Genomic DNA, 17,820 nt, shown 5'->3' with positions numbered 1-17,820 from the left:
GTTGAGACCACCAACCCATCAACTGGGCCCACACAGATGTCCAACAGGCGACCTTTTGACTTCAAGAGGCTAAAAAACCCCTCCCCCAGAACATGCTAAAGCCGCCATTTTGTGAACACGGGTCCTATGAAGGGGCACGGAGTCTGACTACGCCTGCGCAGATCGTCAATTACCTCACCTCTCCTCACCTCCCATCACCTCCCTCCACATTTCAGACCTCCTTGCCCCCACCCCATAAATATCCCTGAGGCCCCATTTTCGGGGAAGCAGATTTGAGACACGCTCTCGCTTCCTCGCATGGCTGCCTCGTGGTTAAACTCTCTCTCGGCTGCAATCTCATCATCCCAGGGTTTGGCTTTCTGGGCAGAGGGCAAAGAAGGACCTGGTTCCATAACAGCTGGGCGGAGCCTTGGAGGGGAGTGGGCGAAGAGAAGCATGTAAAGAAAAGCAGGAAGAGCAACAGTGGGTGAGAGGGGGAGAGACACCAGGAAGGTGGGCGTGGTCAGCCAGCATCAAGGAGGAGGCTGGTCAGCGACCCCTGGATTTGACCAGAGGAGGCCCCTGTGACACTGGAGGACGGAGCAGCTAGGAAAAGTGGGGAGGGAGGATGGGTGGCCGCCTGGCAGGATTTCCTAAAGCTGGAAATGCACACCCCAAACCCTTCCGAGGGAAGCGCACACATGCTCAGGGCGACAGGTGCACGCAGAGGCACACAGCCCCAGGGGACACACACCTGAGTGTCCAGCAACAGGGCAGCAGGAGGTCGCCTCTCCATACAGTGAATACTTTATGGAAGTTAAAACGAAGCAAGTGTGTCCTTAGGGCGTACACCCCAACACAGATTTCAAAGACAAAACGGTGGATGAGAAAAGCAAGAAGACAAATGACATGTATAGAACAATGTAATTATGTCATTTTTTAAAACACACAAAAACAGTACTGATCGTACTGTGGACACACTGTGTGCGCACTGCGGAGCGGACGGGGCCACAGCAACCTCGCAGGAGCAGCCTTGGGCTGTGGCGGAGTGAAATGGGATCCGGCAAGAGAGTCAAAAAGACTTTAGCTCCCTTCCTGTTTACTGTTTTTAGAAAAGGGAGAAGGGGAGAAAATAAGATCAGATGTTAACAGCTATTAAGTGGTGACAAGGTAGATGTTGGTTATATTCTTTTTGTACTTTTCTGTGCAATTTAATTTCTCACAAAATAGATTTTTTTTTTTTCCAAGAAAAGGGAAGTAGGTGATTCTGAAGTGTTTTGCTCATTTAATGCCACTTAGTGAACATTTGTTTCTCGCTGGCGCGTTTGGATCTGATGATTGCTGTCCAGGGGGCCCAGCAAATCCTGCCTCTCCTGAGGTTCAGGCAAATTGATGGCGCTTCAGGCAGCTCATCTGTGCACATGGAGATGCGATTTGAAATCCAAAGAGCTTCTCCTTCTGGCGGCGCGTCTCTCCTCACCCAGAGCGGGCAGGTGGGCAGGCTCAGCAGCTGCGGGGCGGTGGACGGGCAGCCCACCCCTGGAGCCCGCCGCCTCCTCCAAACCAGAAAGGAGGGGCGCCTCGGGTCCATGGTCCCTTTCCAGCCCCTCCCTTGACCGTTCCCCCTCCCTCCGAGGAGTCAGAAGGAGTGAGAAAAGGATCCCAGGGGAACAGGCGAATCGAAGCAGGGGAATGAAGAGCCCTCGCCCCAGACAGTCTCGGCCCTCCGTGGCAGCGCCCCCCGCCCCACACACACACGTGGGCTGCTCTCTCAGGCCTCTCTTCCGCTCCACACACTCTGCTCTCCTGGGCAGAGATTGGGAGAGCGCCCCGCTGCCTGAGGACCCACATATGCTAGGCTCTGAGGGAGGAACTTAATTATACAAGAGATCCGCTTTCTCATTTCTCAACAAGCCTAGGGGTGACAGGAGTCTTCGCTTACGAATGAGAGAAACTAACGCCAGAGAATGGAAGCAAAGAGGAGTCTGTTGGAAGGATATTGGTTAGCTCACGGAGGTGACAAGAAAGCTGGAGAAACGGGAGCAGAAGAGGCCCAGGAACCCCAGCAGATCTGGGGGTCTGAGAAGCAGCATCTCTCAGGGGTCTTGTCAGGGCTCAGCTGCCAGAAGGAGGAGCCCCGGTCACTCTGCAGGTGTCCCCACCTGGAGTCACTTTGATTGGTCTGGTTTGGTCCCATGATCGCTCAGTGGCCAGGGTGACAGAATGCGTTGATTTGTGTCTCCCTGATGTTGCACATGGTGGGGAGGTAGTTCCCCAAAAGGAAATCAAGACGCTGTTCCCAAAGGAGGGAAAAGAGGTGTGGAGCAGCCAGTAAGCAGCCGATGTCCCATAGGACTGTTATAATCACACCCATTTTGCAGATGAGGAAACTGAGGCCCAGAGAGGTTAAATCATTTTCCCAGGGCCACACACAGTGCAGAACTCGGATCCCAGCTCCAGTCTTTGGGCTCCAAAGCCCATGGCTTCCCGCACGCTGTCCCCATGTCTCCAGAGACCACGAGCACAGTGAGGGGAACAAACCTCACTCCCAGAATCAAGGCCCTGCCTGGGTTTTTCCTCTGCACACTGGTCCTCTGAAAGCTACAGCTTCTCAAAGTTTCCGTGCGTTCTCACCCCTGATGGAAATTAGGGCCATGACCAAGCTCAGGACTTATTGCCGTGATGTGGGAGGCTGTTGGAATAATTGTCTTATTATAGCAGGCTCAGAGACGTAATTTCTCACACCGTCTGGCTGGAGGACGTGTCTGGGAAGGACAAATTAAGATGCCCTTGGAGAGACTAATCAAATAATAAATGGCAGACACACTCCCGAGAGCGCTGGTTCATGGAGAAGCGGCCCTGGAAGCAGTTAAGGACTCTGAGCCCCAAGACGGCGAGACAGCAGGGCGCACCTGCCTTTGCGCCCTCCCCTCTCAGAGTGCTCAGGCGCCCTCCTGCTGGCTGGCCGGGAGCAGGGAGGGGGAGGGAAATTGGGTTCTGGATGGGAACTTTCAGAGTAAATGAAATAAGCTTGTTTGTTTCTCTCTTGAAGAGCCCAGTTGATCATACTTAAGATAAAACGTTTTAGGTGCAATCTTATCAAGATGGTAATAACTAATATTTAGGCTGCACATTTCTCCCAGAGAGGCTGGGAACAAGCAGGCCTGGCTAGACTGCTAGAAACCTCTTCCACCTGAGAATTGCCTTCTAAACAAGGACAGGCAGCTTGGAACTGGGCTGAATGTATTTCAGAGGAAGAGTGGCATCAGGCTGAATGTTGAGGGACAGTCCCCTACTGCCTAGCTCCCAGTTAAGACCATGTGTTTGTGTCCTACAATGCACAGGACAAGAAAGAATTGGCGGGGTGGGGAGGGGTTGCTCTCCTGTGCACTGGAGGATGTTCAGCGGCGTCTCGGACCTCTACCCACTAGATACCAGTGGTACCCCACCACCACCACCCCCATCTCTCTCCAGCTCCTTTATCCTTCCCAAGCCCAACCCTGCCCATCCTGCCAGCGACTCTGACAGCCTAGGTCAGAAACTGCTGGACTGTGGGCCAAATTGGGCCTGTTTGGTTTAGTTTGGTTTGGTTTGCTAGTGTGTTAAATGCTTCCATCAGCTACCTACCCACCCACAGAACAAGTCAAATTTCCATCTTGTCCTGATAATTCAGAAACTGAGAGGAAACAGCCGACTTCCCTGGCTGAAGCAGGGTGTGGCCTGCCGGGTCCAGGTGCCTTGTCACCATGGCAACCTGCCATCCTGGCCATGCCCACTTCCACTCCCCTGAAGGATGGGACCAGCCCAGCCTTCTGGCATTTGTGTTTGTGCCCTGGCAGATGCATGTGCTGCACCTGGAACCTCAAGCACCAGGCATCTTCGTGAACACCCCCTTCCGACCCGAGGTGAGCCTGAGGGTTAGGGGCTCCCCAGAATCACTCCAGCTCTCCCTTCTCAAATGGGACCTCTGATTGCGGGGTCCTCACAAGTTACAAGGCTCTCTCACGGTCTCACAGCCATCTTCATCTTTGTAACGGTCCCAGAAGGTGGGAGGCAGAGGTACAGTCTTCCCCAGATTGCAGGAGGGGAAACTGAGGACCTCTAAGAAGTCACATCACTTCACCTAGGTGACCCAATGCGTCAACAGAGGAGCTGGTTGGAGCCCAAGGTCCTTGGCAGCATTTGCTCCTAGTGATGGTCTGGATGTTTGTGCCCCGCAAAGTTCATATGTGGCAGCCCTAGCCCCCAGTGTGGCTGGATTTGGAGATGGGGCCTCCAATTAAGGTTAACTGAGGTCATGGGGTGCTGCTCTCATAGGATGGGCGTCCTAAGGAGGGACACCAGAGAGCGAGTGCTCCTCCGCCCACCCCGGCTCTCTCCCCCGGCCCCACAGCGCACACACTGAGGAAAGGCCGTGCGAGGGCCCTGTGAGAAGGTGGCCTTCTGGAAACCGGGAATAGAGTCCTCATGGAACCAACACTGCCAGGACCTTCATCGTGGACGTCCAGCCCCCAGAACTGTGAGATAATAAATGTCTGTCGTTTAAGCCCCTGGCCCGTGGTGTTGTGTTACAGCAGACTGGGCAGGCTAGGAGTATTCCACACACTATTTCCTAAACTGTTTTTTTCATTTGATAGTGCACAGTAGACGTCTTTTGAGGTCCTTCTCTGTAAGGGCTACCTCATCATTTTTAACACCTGCATTCAGCTTATACCAAATGTTTCTGAAATCGAGGCTTTTTATGTGCCTTCTGTCTTGGAGCAAGGACTCCCCGAGAGCAGCATCGTGAGCCTGGCTGAGGGGAGACCCAAGGACGGCCGGGACCCAGCCTCCACGCCAGGCCTACGCTGCAGAGCCCACATCCCCGACAGCTCTGCAGGCAGACAAGTGAAGGCACTGGTCGTCCCCACCGGGGACAAGCCCCCCGTGACAGCGCCATGTCCAGTGGGCAGGGGCTGCCTTCTCCGGTTGCTCAGGAGTGAGCAGTTCCGCTGCCCACTCTCCCCTCCCTCCACCCGCGCATCATTCTTGAGCTGCTGCCATAGGAACTTGCCAGGCAGAGGTTAGTGCAATCTCAACGTGATTAGGGATAATGGGGCTGAGTCAGACGGGACGTCTGATTCTTTTTCAGCTTAATTTTTCAAACTAGGGTTGGTGAAGCCTTCCCACCACTGCCTGGACGGGCTGCAGCAGTCCCCCCGCCCGCCACCTGCTCCCCGGCACAGGCTGCACGTTAGAATCATGAAATCGCTATGTCGAAGAGAGATCTGCACCCAGTGTTCACCGCAGCACTATTCACAACAGCCAAGACGTGGGAACGACCTGGGTGTCCATCGACAGATGAATGGATAAAGAAAACGTGGTATATATACACAATGAAATATTATTCAGCCATAAAAAAGCAGGAAATCCTGCCATTTGCAATAGCATGGATAAAGCTCGAGGGCAATATGCTAAGTTAAATAATCAGAGAAAGACAAATACTGTATGATCTCACTTAGATGTGGAATCTAAAAAAGCCAAACTCATAGAAACAGAGAGTAGACTGGCAGCTGCTAGGGGCTAGAGGATGGGGGAAGGGAGATGTGAGACAAAGGGAACAAACCTTCAGTTATCAGATGAAGGAGTCCTGGAGATAGGATGTCCAGCATGGTGACCATAGTTAACAATACTGTATTATTTACTTGAAAGTTGCTAAGACAGTGTCTTAAATGCCCTCACCACCACAACAACAAAATAACTATGTGAGGTGATGGATGTGTAAACTAAGCTTATTGTGGTCCTCACTTTGCAGTGTATCCATGCACCAAATCATCACATTGTACATCTTAAACTTATACAATGTTATATGTCAATTGTATCTCAATAAAGTTGGGGGGAGGGGAGGAATCATCTGAGAAGCTTTTAAAAATGATCAGCACCCAGGTGCCAGCCCAGAGGGTCTGATCCTCATTGGCCTGGGATGGGGTCTAGGCTCCCCATGTCCTCAAGCTCCCTGGGCGATGCTAACGTGCAGCCAGGGCCCTGGGTGCCCCACGGCGCCTTGGCCTCCACCGATTATTTGGGGCTTACATGTCTACATCTTCTCCCTCCCTTTTCATTCTCCTGGGGACCTAGTAGCTCCAAGCTGTGACAGATGCTCTCACTGGGGCCTGATTTCTGTCGTCTGAGGCTGACAGTCAGTCACAACAAGCCATCAGCCGGGGAGATATACCCCTTTCAAAACAACAGGGTAGCAGCACCCCTGTCCGCGCCACTTTCCATGGGGCTAATTACCGGGAGGCTAACAGTCTGAGAAGCAACCCCTGCAGACTGCAGATTAATGACGCCCAAACGGGAGCCGGGCCAGCAGCAGGGGGACAGGGGTGGGGCTAGCCCTCGCTAACCACTGAAGTCTTGGCCTACTCTCAGGTCCACGAGCAGGTCTGGAGAGGAGGGCCCTGTCTGGGGGGCATATATCACAGGGCAGTCGGAGCTTGAGGGAGGCTGCTGCGCGTCGGGGAGGGAGTTGTACCGGGCCAGGAGAGAGAGCAGGAGCTTCGAGCCCCAGCGAAACTTAAAGCCAAGACTCAAATGCCCTGTGAGCTATGCTTCTCAAGCTCTAGGCTGCCCCAGAATCACACAGACGGCTTGTTACGGCACAGGCTGCTGGCCGCCCCCCAGAGTTTCTGATTCTGTTGCTCTAGGCTAGGGTCCAAGAATTTGCATTTCTAACAAGTTCTGAGATGATGTTGATGCTGCCGGTCCGAGACCGCATTTCAAGAACCACTGCCTTTGGAAACATACTTCGAAACAGCCTCTCAATCACAGACTGTTTAGCACAGCAGTCAGTGGAACAGTCTCAGGGGTTAACCAAACTGGGTTTGAAGCCAACCCAGCTCTGCCACTTCCTAGCTGTGTGGCCCGGGGCAAGTTACCTAACCTCTCTGGGCCTATTTTCTTAATCTGCCAAATATAGCTAAGGACAATAGCTACCTTTTAGGGTTGTGGGGAGGACTAAGTGAAGGAATACCTTCGAGGTGCCTGGAGCACTGGGAATCCTGTCAGCATTCATTAACCCAGCTGTGGTCAGCCTGAGCCTGAAGGGATGTGTCTATCCCTCCTATGGTCCTGGCCCCTTCCAGGGTTCAAGTACACTTTACCAAAAGGTCTCTTTTAACCCTCAAAGCAACACTTTGGAGCAGATGCTAGTAATACTCCCATTTTACAGATGAGGAAACCTGCTCAGAGAGGTCAAGTAACTTGCCCAAGGTCACACAGCTAGGAAGTGGTAGGGCCTGGATTTGAACCCCGGCTGCTGACTCCATTGCCCTCCTACCATTCTGTTCAAAGCCACTGAACTGATGTGACCTCAGCCTGTGCAGCCTCACTGAGCACAGACAGATTGCGTCCAGTAGGGTCTTGAATACTGAGGTTCAGAGTCTCCCAGAATGTGGCACCCTCCAGCTGTCAGCAGTGTTAGTGTATCAAAGCCACATGTGGCTATTGACATTTACACTTAAATTCATTAAAATTAAATGCAGTGAAAAATTCAGTTCCTCAGTTGCGCTAGCCACATTTCAAGGGCTCAAGAGCCACAGAGGCCAGTGGCTGCCAAATTGGATGGTGCAGAGCGAGAACATTCCCATCCTCACATAAAGTTCCGTTGGACAGCGTGGCTCTGCAGCCATGATCCAATTATTCTCTGTATGTTCCCGAAATTTCTTTTTTCCTAATTAAAAGACAAAAAGAGAACCTTGGTCCATGATCAGGAGGAAGGCAGGGCCGATTAAATGAAGCAGCGTAAGTGTCTCCTAAACATGTGAAAAGGTGCCCAGTTCAATAGATGTTAGAGAAACACAAACTAAACCACACTGAGACAGGAGTGTGCCTCGCGCATCAGGAATAATCCAAAAGGTTAGCAGGCCCCTCTGTCAGCGGGGATGTGGGTGACGGGCTCTCTCCTACCTGGCGGGGGGGGGGGGAGGGGGCGCTAAACTGATTATCACTTGTAGTGATTTGGCAATAGCAAGCCAAATTTTAAATGCATGTGCCATTTTATTCCGTGATTCTACTTCCAGGATTAATCCTAGAGATAAACTGGTTCATGTGCCAAATGGCAGATGCAGAGGATTTTCATTGCAGGCTGTGTCTGTTAGGCAAAAACTGGAAACAACCTAAAAGTTCATGGGAGGAGATGAGCTGAATACATCAGGTGGTAGAATGCTATGCAGCTGTGGAAAAGGATGAGGCATGCTCTCTGCAGTGGAGGGAAGAGATGTCCAAGCACGGTGAAGGGCAGTGTACAGAGGGGGAGGAATTAGAATATGCATTTGTATTTGCTTATATTTGAATATCTTTACTATGGAAGGACACAAGAAGCTAATTAATGTGGTTGGTTATTGGTGGACAAAGGAAAAGTGGGAAGATTCTGAGTGGATGGAAGATAGGTGTAAGAATGAGAATTTTCACTGCTTTTTAAGTTTTTAAAATATTTTTAAATTTTGGAACCATGTGAATGATTTCTATATAAAAGATTGAATAAAAGACATGTAGCAAACTGCTGGAGATGTGGTGTTTAGCCACCCACAGATTTGCAGGCAGGGGCCTCATCTCTTCAAGAGCTGGGAGCGTCCACCTTGCCTTTCGGTCACTGAGCAGTAGAAACTGATTGCTGTTGACCAATTTCCTCTCCTTTCTCCAGGGTCAAGGTTCTGCAGACTTCTCAACAGATCTCTGAACCCCCCTGGTCCAGGTAGGAACTCAAACCTCAGATCAGCTCCACCTTGAGTTCCAGAGAACATTCTGGATAAGGAATTGGGAACCCTGACCCTGTCACTAGGCTGCTGTGTGATCCTGGCCTAGTCGCTTTCCCATGCTGGGCTTCAGTTTCCTTGTCTGCATATGGAAGGATCTCACTCTGAGATCCTGCTGAGAGCCTCTTCTCTAGACCGCAGGCCTAGTAACTCATGGAGGGAACCCTTCTGCATGGGCGTTCTTAAAGACATGATTGTTAGGGACCTAGTGGCGTAGTGGTTAAATCTGTATGCTCTGCTTTGGCAGCCTGGGGTCATGGGTTCGGATCCAAGGCACGGACCTACACACTGCTCATCAAGCCATGCTATGGTGGCATCCCACGTACAAAAAAAAAATAGAGTAAGACTGCCACAGATCTTAGCTCAGGGCCAAACTCCCTCATCAAAAGAAAAATAAATAAATAAATAAATAAAATATATATATATAATTGTTAGTGTCAGTATAAGTAAAAAATACATGTATATGTACACACATATATACATACATATATACTCACACACACATATATATACACACACCTATATACACATGGGACCCATCCTGCCCACAGGGGGTCCATGGAGTCAATGCTGCAGGCAGATGCCAAAGGCCCCTGAGACATGCAGGCCCACGCAATGCTGCCTCAGGGCCCAGGTGACAAGATGGAACACCAATGGGGAGAAGGGCGTTCTTCACATTTCTTCAAAGAGTCCTGCACCCATCAGGCACCAGGGGGCTCAGGTGGGTCCTGGAAGGGAAACAGTGATATGTGGTGGGGGCCGTGATGCTGGGCAGAGGCATTGTATGCCCAGAGGACTCACTGGTACCCAATAGGGTCGGACCTGTTTGTGAGCACCCGGGAGACCCCTCCTGGGTTTCCCCCAAATACTAGATGGTGGCATGTGCAGTTAGGGGATGCAATAGATACTGGGGTCCCCATCCAGACCCCCTTTACCAGGCTGGTGCACTCACCCCACATTTCTTCTGAAAATTGCCCTCAGACAGGGGGGCCACCTCACTATATAAGGCCTTGGGAGTTATGCCCCCAACTCTGGGGTGGGGGAGAGCAGCTGACAGCCAAGGATTGACCAATATGGGGTGCAGAAGGCTGAACCTGTGCCTCAGTAAGACACCTCTGGGGGACCATTCATGCTCCAGAGCTCCCCATGGGATCAGGCTGAGGCCACACTTAAGCCAAACCGCATCTCTGCTGGGCTCTTCCCTGCTTCCCTCACTCCCCGAGAGCTTCCTTCCGGAGAACTCCCTCAGTAAATCATGTGCACAGAATCCCTGTCTCAGGCTCTGCTTCCAGGGAACCTGACTTAAGATAAGCGGTGAAAGCCCTTTGTAGGGGCTGCTGACGTCTAGCCCATGTGATGCCGAGGGGCCTTCCAGCTCTGACATGTAGGCTCAACTTCCATCGGTCACCTAGAAGAGAGCCAGCCAGGCAGCCCTGGGTGTGCAAAAAGGCTCCCCAAATAGGAGACACGCAGGCAGTCACAGGCTGGTGGGGGTCACTGATGTTTCCAGGTTCTCTAGTGATTTGTTAGCAGCCCTGGTGAAGAAGATCTCATTTGGGGAATGCGTGTGTGCATTGTAGTCAAGAATTCTCACGTGATCAGTTGCCCCTTGTTGGAAGTTTTGGTGCTAGCCTGACGGCATAGCATTTGGGACCCAGGGATGCCCAGGTCCTGCCCTGCTGCCTGCTCTTCTTTCCCACAGGTCCCCCGCCCAGGGAGCCATACTCAGAACAAGAGCAGCTGGGAGTCAAAGCACACTTGGTTCACGTCCAAAGTAGCATCCGACAGCCCTCCAGGAGGGGGCTCCCTGGGAGAAACCAGGTTGGCCAGGAGGCTCCAGCTATCTGAGCTCCTCCCCCTGAAACTGAACTGAACTGAAGGTGTCTGGGGCTGTAGGGCAGCCTAGAAGCAGTGAGACCACCAGCGGCAGGCGTGGGGAGGGCAGACCCCACCTCTGTGCGCTTGCCACATAGGTACAGACAGCGCCTGGGGGCTTCCTTCCGAGGTGGTGTGACTGCCCATTAGCAAAATGCGGCCAAGCGAATGCCAAGTTCTGATCAGTCAGGTCAGCAACTCCCCTCCCCCAGAATGAGGAACACCCTCCTCCCAACATCCCCTGGCTAAACCACCGTTCCCGCCTTCCGTGGGTTTCCATGCTCTGCCCCCTCCCACTTGCTGTCCTGGCTGCTTCAGTTCATCAACATCCCCCCGAGAGTGTGGAGCCCAGAATGGGTACCTTGTTCTCCCTTGTTTTGCTTGAATGCAGGAAATAAATCTCCGTTTCAGTAACTGGACCGTCAAAGACTATAATCTGTGTCCTGAACAAGACTCAAGGGACGGGACCATAGTAAGACTGAGTGCCAACTGAGTACTTACTGTGTGCAGGTACTGTTCTCAAAGTTCTACATGGGTTATTTCACTTCATCTCTAATCGTGTAGTGAGGTTGCTGTTATCATTATTCCCATTTCTCTAATAGGGAAACTGAGACACAGAGAGGTTAGGTAAATTGTCTCTGACCACACAGCTAACAGGTAGCAGCGCTGAGATTTGAACCAAGATGATCTGAGCCCGTGAACCCACATTCTAACCACTAGACTGCACTGCCTCTCCTATGATGTGCCTCCAAATGGATCATGCAGTGAGAGAAATTTGGGCTGGAAATCAGGACCCCTGTGCTGCTTCTGTCCAGCCGTGTGACCTAGGGCAAGTTACTTCCCATCTCTGAGTTCCCATTTCCTCATCAACACTAAATATTGTGCATATATAAAAGAAGTCATAGGTATACACCCAAAAGAATTGGAAGCAGGGTCTCAAAGAGATATTTGTACACCCATGTTCACAGCAGCATTATTCACTTGAGGTGGAATAAAGTGGAAGCTACCAAAGTGTCTGTCAACAGATGAAAGGATAAATCAAATTCGTTGTATACATACGATGGAATTCTTCAGCCTTAAAAGGGAAGGAAATTCTGACACACGCTACAACATGGACAAAACTTGAGGGCAGTATGCTAAGTGGAATGAACCCATCACAAAAGGACAAATACTGTGTGATTCCACGTATACAAAGCATCTGGAGCAGTCAAACTCATAGAGACAGAAGGCAGAGTGGTGGTTCCCAGGGGCTGGGGGCGGGGGCGTGGGAGTGGCTGTTTAATGGGGACAGAGTTTCCGTTTGGCAAGATGAAGAGTTCTGTGGATGGAGGGCAGTGATGGCCGCACAACAACGTAAGTGGACTTAGGGCCACTGGACTGAATGCTTAGAAGTGGTTAAGATGGTAAATTTTATGTTATGCATATTTTACCATAATTTAATAAAATTTTTCTAAAGAGCAGAGAGAGAAGAAGCATCACCTTTGTGCACACAGGTGTCTGTTCTAACCGACAGATGGCGGTAACACTGCCGGGGGACACGAGGAGAGGCGCTGAGCGGTGGGTGGCCTGCGCTGGTGCCTGCCGTTCTCCTGACAGTTCCATGAAGTAGGTGCTCTTCCTGGGGGCTGCCTGGGCTCAAAAGCCATCTGTGGCTCCAGACTCCGCCCGCGTCCAGGCTCAGTGGCTGTGCCCGCTCTCTGCATCGCCACGGCGGGCTCCACTGGCTGCACATCCGAAAATCAAAGGGCCCGGGGCACCTGGCTCCCCTCGGCCACTTCATGGTTTCTCCACCCCAGGCGCTCTCTGGACCAGCGCTGTCCGAGAGAACTTTCTGCAAGGATGGAAGCCACTAAGGCACTTGGGGCTGTTGACCACGTGAAATGTGGCTGATGCGACCCAGGAACTGGATGTTTAATTTACTTTTGATTAAATAGCCACAGTGCCTAGTGGCCACTGAATTGGCCAGCACCGCTGTAACAGCATCTAGTTCATCACTCCACAATAGTTTCTATTCTAAATGGAGGCTAAGGATCACTAAGCCAAATTTAAACTGTGCTCGCTATGAGCTGATGTGCTGTTGAATGAGGTGTAGAAGTACTTCAGACTGAATTCCTGAAAAGATGGCAAAGCTAAAGAAAGGAGAGAAGGAGGGAGGCGCGTGAGTTAACCGAACAGTCGGCTCTGGGGAAACCTGTCTCCTTGCGCAGCTGTAGACCAAGTATTTCTGTATCTCCTTGCAAGCCAGGTTAGTGGGAGGCTGATCCAGGGAGGGTTGAGCAAGAGTCAGATTAAGACAATGAGAACCCCTCCATAGCCCCACTAGCAGGGGCACAAATACTGTGGGGGAGACAGAATCTCCACCAGGATGGGGGAGAAGCCCACTGCCCCCTCTCAGGGGCCGGCCCAACCTCTGCTGCTTTCCTGACGGGCAGCCTCGCTCAGAGGGCAGCTGTGGGTGGCGATCAGCTCTTCCCTTGCAATTTTCCCATCTGAGCCTGACAGGAGGCTTTTGAAGACCATTCATCTATCACGTTCCACAAGCTGAGGTGGGGAGCGACGCCGACAAAGGGACACTGTCAGCCTTCCCAGGGACTAGGTCAGAGGTGTGGGACTGATCTGACGCCAGAGACCCAGAACTGTACCCAGAAGCTTTAGGACTCCTACTGGGTTCAAGGACAGAACCCGGCATGAAATAGACACTTGGCAAAGAGTTGCTGAGTGAACAACTTGCTTAATGGGCATGTGTTCTGGAGCCGGACCACGTGGGTCTGCACCCTGCTTCCTGGCTCTGCCACCTTGACCTAACATCTCCGAGCCTCATGGAGCCACTGGGAGGATGAAACGAGATCACACATGCAAAAAGAGAGCAAGGCATAGCGCTCAAGACATGGTGGCTGCTGTGAAGAGGATGAGGGTCCCACGGGACCCTAGACCACTGGTTTCCACGTGACGGGCCTTTGGCATTGCTCTGGTCTCGGCGTCCACACTGGGTCGGAGTGTGTCTGCAGAGAATTCTGAGCAGCTGGTCATGTGACTTGGTGCCCTCCCAGCTCCGCTTTTCAGAGGGCTCCTTCCCTGAGCTCCTGGGGTTCTGCCTGGCATATTTGTAGTGTTGTCTACACCCCCAAGCCCCTGCTCTCCTCTCCTCTCCTCTCAAGAGCCTCACAATAGGGAGGCCCAAGAGCAGGCAGGGTGGAGGGTGGTACTGATGTCAGCCAGTGCCCTCCCCCATGCCAGGCAGCTGCAAACCTTCTCAGCAGGGCGAGTCCTGGATCTGTGCCCCACAGGCAACCTCCATGTTGTCATCGAATGACAGAACACTGCTACTGGCATTCAAGGCCCCTGGTGATGAGCCCACTGGCCCAGAATTTGGAGGCCTACTTGTCCACTTCAGACCTACCTTATTTCCCCTCAGGGCCTGGCCTCAGACCAAGAGGCCAATGGTGCCCCTTGAATGACACTTCTCAAGCCACCCTCCGCTCTCCCCACCCCCAAACTCACGGATTGCAAAATCTAAGGGCAAGCACAGAGATCCTACCAGACTCAGTCTCCTTCCCCTGGATAATGACAGGAGCCCAGCCTGATTGCCAGAGTAACCATTCATTTATTTGAGGAAATCAAGAATCTTATTTATGCCCATTAATCTGTACTAACAAAGCCCTTAGATGCAGAGGGCTCTGGGGTACTCCGTTCCAAAGATCTTCCACCCTGGCCCATCCCATCCCCAGCTAGCTGGGTAATCACTCCACCCTAACCGGGCCAACAGACCGCCAGCTCCTCAGGGCTCCAAGATGCGGTGCCTACCTACTGAGCGGCAACAGGGCTCCCAGGGCGTGTGGGAGAGGAGAAAGCCCTGAGAATGCTCAGGGAGAAAGGCATCGTGAATTCCAGAAGATGGGACCTGTGGACCCTGCAAGCTGGGCCCCCATCGAAGCACTCAGCTCCTCCCAGCTGCCGCCAAGGGCTCTGTTATGTGAACCTACAACAGGAGGACATGGACCACTGTGTGTCCCTATCAGGCCCTCAGCCCAGGTCCTGGCCCCACTGGTACTCGGGGCACAGTGACAGAACTGAATGAAAAGTCAACTAAATTGGAGATTCCATTTTAGCCCTAGATGAGAAAAGTTTAAAGATGACTTGAGAATTTGTCTTCAATTAGACAATATACCAGTTAGAACCTTCAACCTGATCTAGCCTGTGTCCCCATGTGTGGTGGGCCCCATGGGCATCCGAGTCACCTGGAGGGTGAGGCTGACATGCAGGTTTCTGGGCCCTGCTCCGGAGCTGCAGAATCGGAATCGGGCAGCGGGAGGAACAGGCTCCCTGGGTGAGAGCTCTGCACGCCGACGTTCAGGAGCCCCCTCTTCTTGCCAGTGAGAAGACAGAGGGGCAGCCGGTTGGCCGAGGGCCCCCAGCAAGGTATTGTCAGGGGGAGGCCTGGGGCACGCCTCTGAGAAGTGCTGCCATGGCTGAGACGGCGGGAAGAAGGGTGATGGCCAGCCTCGACTGTCGGGAGGCATGTGGGGCATAAGGCCCTGGACTTTTGCAGCAAGATGGATCTCAGCTGCAGGTAAGGGGACCCGGGCTCTGGCAGCCCTTTTAGCCAGAGAAGTAGGTGCACGCCAGGCAGACAGAGTCTCAGCCCAGTAGGGTCTTCAGGAAGAGGCACGGCTGCTGGTCTGGGGTCCACTGCTGTGTGGCGACAATAACCAGCAGGGATGACAGAGGAGGGAACAGTTCAGGTAGTTCTCTGATTTGGGTCTGGCCATCTTGGCTCTGCCACCTACCAGCTATGTGACCCCGGGTACCTCTCTGAGCCTCAGCTCCTCATCTGAAAACTAGGACTAACCAGGGCTCCTACATCGTTGGGGGGTGCATGAGATGGGGCAGGCAGCTCAGCTGTGTTTGCCTCTCAGGTCCTCCCTGGTTCCCTGATGCCCACCCTCATCCCTGCCTGTTTCTGAACAGACAAGAGGAAGGAGGGTAAAATAGGAGCTCCCAACTCTGCTCCCAGCCCTAAGCACCCACGCCTTTCGCTCCCTGCTCCCAGCCCCACTGGACTCCAGGCTGCCTGCCCACAGTGCTGTTCAGTGTGAACTCAGCCTCTGTTTCGTTAACCCCATCTTTAAGGGCCCATCAGAGCCAACCAGACCCGAGGGAGACCCCCAGGGTGGCCATGAAGAGTTAATAGCGTTTCAGCCCTGGAATGAGTCAGTCTGAGCAGAATTCTGGGCTATGAGATTGGTTTCTATTAAGCATCCTGAGGTGGCTCAGGGTCCCATTCCCACTCTGGGGTCTGCAGTGTGGCCCAGGAGGAAGGGCACAGCTTTTGGGGACAAATCCACATCGGACCACAGCTCCGTCCCTGGTAGCTGAGGGACTTTGGATAAGTTACCCAATTTCTCTGACCTCCACTTACCTCATCTGTAAAATGGGGTTGAAAATGTTACTGCTCCCGCCCTCGTGGAACTGCCTTGGGGAGTAATCGCCATCGTGTGTATGAAGGGCTCAGCTCACAACCCGACGACAGACACGCTCAGTAATTGAAAGCTACTGTTTTTACCAAGGCCTTCCATTCCGGACGCAGCCTTGAACAGAGGCCTAGATACAGATCTAATAAGATGCAGACGCTTCGGATTACCATGGAGATGGTCTAATCTAATCCATGGAGGCTGCTCTATGGCTGTTTATTGAGTTAAAAGAAAACAGGAATCCAATTTTAGCCCAAAGAAGAGAAAGTTAAAAGGCAGCTTGAATAATGGGCTTTGGCTACACAGTGTGATAATATGGCTGCTGTTTGCCAGCACGTGCTGTGGGATAATTGCTTTCCTTTAAAGAAAAAGCCCTCTAAACTCACCATAGTCACAGCGGCTGTCATTTTCCCCAGGACTATTACCAGCCCCGTTTCTAGGATGAGCCCCCAGTGCATTGTGGGGCATGTGGACCCGGGTCCCACTGCTCCAAGGGGCAGAGCCGAGACCCGCCGGCCGCCTAGGAAACACACTCTTAACTAGCAGCCTGGAGTGAACATCAGGAAGAAACCCAGCAGCAGCTAACGCAGCACCAGCTCCCACACTTCTGTCTCACCAGGCGGGACGGGACGGATGACGAGGCCCCAGGAAGCCGTCCAAGTAAGTGGCCCCCAGGTGCCACCATGCCAGGGGCCAGCTCTGCCCCGGTGTGTGGATGGAGTGGTGTCAGGAGAGACGATGGCCCTGGGGGAGGCAGGGGGACCTGGATGTATCAGCTGGCCTCCCAGGGCTGCAGGATAACAGAGCCCCTCCAGAGTCACAAAGCCCTGGTTGGGACCCAGGACCCAACCTCATGTGGAAAACGGGATGAACAGCAGTGATGCCCGCCTCACAGGGCAGTGTGAGGATGCACGTGTGACACAAAGTGTGGAAAGTGCCCGGTGCAGCGTGTGGCACAGAGTGAGGGCTTGCCAAGTGGGGCTGGCTTCCTAAATGGCCTTATTTAGAGAACAGAAACTGAGGCCCTGATTCAGGGTCCTGCTCAGGACCCAGCGAGGCTGGGGTGGCAGTGGGGGCTCCATCCACATATCACATGGCAGGTAACTAGAGAGCTGCTCTCGCCCCTGCTCCCCGTTACAGCCCGCTGTGTGTACGGCCAAGGGTCCCCACACGGTGCCCATCGCCCACCCACTCCCTCCCTGGAGTGGCCTGGCTCCCCCCTCCCGGAACATCACCCGTCCTCTGGAAGCCCAGGAGACCCAGCGCCGAGGACCAGGGCCCAGGCTGTCAGGTCATCCCTGTGAGCTCCTGCTGCGGAGACAGAGACACACCTGTTGCTGCCCGGAGATTGGAGATGCATTTTTCACCATGAGGCACCAGGGCAGTCATTTACGAGTGGTCAGCCCGCGGAGAGCGGCTGGAAGTGTTTCGCGGTTCATTAAGCAGCACTGACCAGGGCGGAGAGAGAGGCACCAACACTAGGCAGAGGCGTCTGTTCACGGTGAGCAGAGGCCCGGCCGTGCCGGACGGGGGCTGGGGTGAGCAGACACCTGGGTTCCTCTGCCTGTGGATGATCAAGGACTGGGGACTGCCAGGGAGCCTGTGCCTGGCTGTGTGTTCCTGGGAACCTGGGGTTTGGGATCAACATCTCCCTTTTCTTTCCAGAGAGAAAGCGCAGAAGAGAAGAAACCGTCGTCTTC

This window comes from Equus przewalskii, chromosome 1 (genome assembly GCF_037783145.1).
Source record: "Equus przewalskii isolate Varuska chromosome 1, EquPr2, whole genome shotgun sequence".
NCBI classification, from domain to species: domain Eukaryota; kingdom Metazoa; phylum Chordata; class Mammalia; order Perissodactyla; family Equidae; genus Equus; species Equus przewalskii.
Note: the sequence above shows the minus strand (reverse complement) of the source record.